At 62.5% G+C, this 5000-nt stretch overlaps 1 pseudogene; it reads right to left on the bottom strand.

The window, feature by feature from the left end:
* The window catches only part of LOC126452463 (large subunit ribosomal RNA), a 7957-nt pseudogene that overhangs the window by 2169 nt on the left and 788 nt on the right, over nucleotides 1–5000 (bottom strand).

A 5000-nucleotide genomic window follows, 5' to 3' on the forward strand; every position in this document is an offset into this window, starting at 1 on the left:
CCTCCCGCCCGCGACTGCGCCGTGCCTTCGTGGGGAAGGCGTTGATGCGGGCGCGGAGGGCGTCGATGTATTCACGCCCAGATAGCAGGCGACTGGTGTCGGCGACCCACTGATGTTGGCCACTGACGGCGGCAGAAGATGACAGCGCCGCACCGTCAATGGCGATGTGTAGGCGCGCCGCCCACATTTCCCCAACCTGCGTTGACGATTTGAGGAGGTGGCCCTCCCACATTAGGTGGCGCTCCAGCACCTCGATCTCACGCTGCACCTCATCCATGCCTGCACCGTCGCAGGCTGGCCCTATCTTCTTCAGCGCCAGGAGACGGGACCGACGGAGGGTTGGCCCCATCCATCGGCAAGATGGGATGCCGAGGCCCCCCTGGGCAACAGGAGCGTGGAAGTATCCCAGGGGGGTGTCCGCCGGAAGGCGGAACCATCTCCTGACGGCGGCCCGGATGGTAACGTCGGCCGACTTCAATGCACCCACCCGGGTGCGGCTGAGGGCCAGCCCGTGGTACAGGCCAGGGAGAAGTACGTTGGTGAGAGCGTGGAGGCGCTGTTGCGGCTTCAGCGGAGCTCGGGAGATGACGTCAAGCTGCTCCACCAGGTGGTGACGTGGATTGAAGACACAGCGACCCGCCGTCGAGAATTGCAGCCCCAGGTACCGGAAGGTTTCACCCACACGCAGGGCAGGCATGGTGGTATTGCCTGCTGTGAAGGTGACATTGCTGTCCACCTTCACCTTCTTCTCGCGCCCTGACGCGACTAAGGCGAGGGTGAAACACTTCCGGGCGTTGATCTGCAGCCCCAGGTGGGCGAGGGCTGCGGTAGCTGCGTCGATGAGGGACTGCAAGCCCCTCGGGGTCGCTGCAAACAGCAAGACGTCATCTGCAAAGGCCGCAGCGTTGACTCTGCGACCGAGGATCCGAGCTCCGATGTGGGAGGGCAGTTGGCCTAAAACGTAGTCCACCGCAAAGTTGAACAGGAGGGGGGAGAGGGGATCGCCCTGGCGAACGCCCCGTGCTGGCTGCACAGACACGCCCACGCCGGCGCCGTCCGCTATCACTGTCGTGCTGCCCTCGTAGCACCGCTCGACATACTCGACAAAGCAATCCGGCAGGCCATGCGCCTTCAGCACGGGGCGAAGGGCAGCATGATCTACCGAATCGAATGCCTTAGATACGTCGATCGATGCCACAAAGACAGAGCGGCAGGAGCGAACTGCGTCGGTGAGAGCAGTGTCCAAGATGAAGGTATTTTCCAACATCCCATCCCGAGGGATGAATGCCCGCTGACGTTCGTCCACAGCACATGCGCGCATCAGGCGTGACGCGAGAACCTTGTGAAAGGTCCGCGCCAACACCGAGCAGACCGTAATGGGGCGAAAGTCAGCGGGGGATGTTGGTGCAGCCGTTTTCGGGAGAAGGGACGTCCGCGCGCGAAGCAGGCGTTCCGGAAGGGCGCGGGCCAGAAGGAAGAGATTCATCACTTTCACCAGGACTTCGTGCGGCAGGCGCCGCAACTCCGCTGGGGTAAGGCCGTCCGGCCCGGCTGCTGATCCCCTGGGCGGCAACGCGGCGGCGACCTCCTCATGTGTGACCGGCCCCCATAGGCACTCAAGAGCGACAGGCTCCGAGTGCGGGAGGAGGCGGTCACGAATGAAGCCCGCGGTGGAGACGGGCTTCTTAGTGAAGAGGTCCGCCCAGAAGTCCAGCAGACCAGGGATGGCAGGTGGCGGCTGGAGCAGGGTGCCATCCAAGAGGCCGCGCACGCAACGTGCACGCGACCGTCGGAAGGCATCCTGCGTTCTCGCGTACTCCCAGCGGCGCCGCTTGCGCTTCTGCGTCGGCGGCGCGGCAGGCGGCCGCTTCGATGGTTGGCGCGGCCGCTGTGTCCTGGTGATCGATCTCTCCCCTCTGGACCCGACCGACGCAAGGGCATCCGGGAGCATGCCCAGGATGACATCGGGCGGCGTGCCCCGCCCCAGACCTATGATACGATCCAGGGCAGAGAAACGCTGGGCGGAAGCGGGTAGCCCCGCCAGATGCTCCCAGATGGCGGCGTCAGTCGGCCCCTCCGGCGGCGGCCGGGTGGTGTCGGCCGCGAAGTCCTCTGCTGCGTCGACGGGCGGCGCAGCGGCCTCGCCCGCGTCAGGCAGCGGGCTCGCTGCTCCCCGGCGGGACGCCGGCTCTTCCCCCCGACCGATCTCAAGCGCCTCCATGAATTGGCGGACAAGCTGCTTGTGGGCAGCTTGCCGCCGTCGGCACTTGATTGCCTCAAGCGTTCGGTCGGGGAACATCCTGATGAGCTCTTGGTTGACAAAGAAGAACCGGGCGTCCCTCTCGAGGAACAGTTCGGCCTCTGCCTTGGCGAGCGACAGGACTTCCTCCTCCGTCCACCTCGCGCGATGCCTCTCCGTGACGATCTCCGCGTTGGCGGCCGCAAGGTGTTGGCGGCGGCGATGGACCCCGAGACCGTTCTTGGTGGTGAAGCTGCGGTGGCACTCACTACAGGCGTATACAGCTGCAAAAGTTACAAGATTTTCGGCACGGCCGGTTGGCCGGCTAGGTGCTGGGGGAGTTGGGGTGGCACCTTCAGCGGAAGGGCCACCACTTTTTCTCTGAATACTGCCCCCAACTGAAAAAGGGATAGTGCGAGGGGGGGCTGGTAACCCCCCCAAGCCCCTGGTGCGGTCTTCCACTCTGTAAAAAATCAGCGGGCCCACGAGAAGGGGAGAAGACCGCAGGAGAGGAGAGGCTAAGAGGGCTAGGCCCATGTATTGCGCATCACTCTCCCTGTAACCATAACCCAAGGAAGGCACCTCGCAGCAGCAGCACGACTACATCAAGACCGCACTTCGAAAAGCCAAGTCCGGATGCAGCCACACCACCGCCACTTGGCCACCTTAAGAGAGTCATAGTTACTCCCGCCGTTTACCCGCGCTTGCTTGAATTTCTTCACGTTGACATTCAGAGCACTGGGCAGAAATCACATTGCGTCAACACCCGCTAGGGCCATCGCAATGCTTTGTTTTAATTAGACAGTCGGATTCCCCCAGTCCGTGCCAGTTCTGAGTTGATCGTTGAATGGCGGCCGAAGAGAATCCGCGCACCCGCGCGCCCCCGGAGGAGCACGCTAAGGCGGACGCGGCCTCGCAGCAAGGAAGATCCGTGGGAGGCCAAGGCACGGGACCGAGCTCGGATCCTGCACGCAGGTTGAAGCACCGGGGCGCGAACGCCGCGCAGGCGCGCGCATCCTGCACCGCCGGCCAGCACGAGGCCGACCAACGGCGAGAGCAGACCACGCCCGCGCTAAACGCCCGCACTTACCGGCACCCCTACGGCACTCACCTCGCCCAGGCCCGGCACGTTAGCGCTGACCCACTTCCCGACCAAGCCCGACACGCCCCGATCCTCAGAGCCAATCCTTATCCCGAAGTTACGGATCCAATTTGCCGACTTCCCTTACCTACATTATTCTATCGACTAGAGGCTCTTCACCTTGGAGACCTGCTGCGGATATGGGTACGAACCGGCGCGACACCTCCACGTGGCCCTCTCCCGGATTTTCAAGGTCCGAGGGGAAGATCGGGACACCGCCGCAACTGCGGTGCTCTTCGCGTTCCAAACCCTATCTCCCTGCTAGAGGATTCCAGGGAACTCGAACGCTCATGCAGAAAAGAAAACTCTTCCCCGATCTCCCGACGGCGTCTCCGGGTCCTTTTGGGTTACCCCGACGAGCATCTCTAAAAGAGGGGCCCGACTTGTATCGGTTCCGCTGCCGGGTTCCGGAATAGGAACCGGATTCCCTTTCGCCCAACGGGGGCCAGCACAAAGTGCATCATGCTATGACGGCCCCCATCAACATCGGATTTCTCCTAGGGCTTAGGATCGACTGACTCGTGTGCAACGGCTGTTCACACGAAACCCTTCTCCGCGTCAGCCCTCCAGGGCCTCGCTGGAGTATTTGCTACTACCACCAAGATCTGCACCGACGGCGGCTCCAGGCAGGCTCACGCCCAGACCCTTCTGCGCCCACCGCCGCGACCCTCCTACTCGTCAGGGCTTCGCGGCCGGCCGCAAGGACCGGCCATGACTGCCAGACTGACGGCCGAGTATAGGCACGACGCTTCAGCGCCATCCATTTTCAGGGCTAGTTGCTTCGGCAGGTGAGTTGTTACACACTCCTTAGCGGATTCCGACTTCCATGGCCACCGTCCTGCTGTCTTAAGCAACCAACGCCTTTCATGGTTTCCCATGAGCGTCGATTCGGGCGCCTTAACTCGGCGTTTGGTTCATCCCACAGCGCCAGTTCTGCTTACCAAAAGTGGCCCACTTGGCACTCCGATCCGAGTCGTTTGCTCGCGGCTTCAGCATATCAAGCAAGCCGGAGATCTCACCCATTTAAAGTTTGAGAATAGGTTGAGGTCGTTTCGGCCCCAAGGCCTCTAATCATTCGCTTTACCGGATGAGACTCGTACGAGCACCAGCTATCCTGAGGGAAACTTCGGAGGGAACCAGCTACTAGATGGTTCGATTAGTCTTTCGCCCCTATACCCAGCTCCGACGATCGATTTGCACGTCAGAATCGCTACGGACCTCCATCAGGGTTTCCCCTGACTTCGTCCTGGCCAGGCATAGTTCACCATCTTTCGGGTCCCAACGTGTACGCTCTAGGTGCGCCTCACCTCGCAATGAGGACGAGACGCCCCGGGAGTGCGGAGGCCGCCGCCCCGTGAAGGGCGGGGAAGCCCCGTCCTCCCTCGGCCCGCGCAAGGCGAGACCTTCACTTTCATTACGCCTTTAGGTTTCGTACAGCCCAATGACTCGCGCACATGTTAGACTCCTTGGTCCGTGTTTCAAGACGGGTCGTGAAATTGTCCAAAGCTGAAGCGCCGCTGACGGGAGCGATTATTCCGCCCGAGAGCATCCCGAGCCAACAGCGGCGCGGGTCCGGGGCCGGGCCAGGTAGGTCCGTCATCCGGGAAGAACCGCGCGCGC

This window comes from Schistocerca serialis, unplaced genomic scaffold (assembly GCF_023864345.2).
Source record: "Schistocerca serialis cubense isolate TAMUIC-IGC-003099 unplaced genomic scaffold, iqSchSeri2.2 HiC_scaffold_875, whole genome shotgun sequence".
In the NCBI taxonomy this organism is placed as follows: Eukaryota; Metazoa; Arthropoda; class Insecta; order Orthoptera; family Acrididae; genus Schistocerca; species Schistocerca serialis.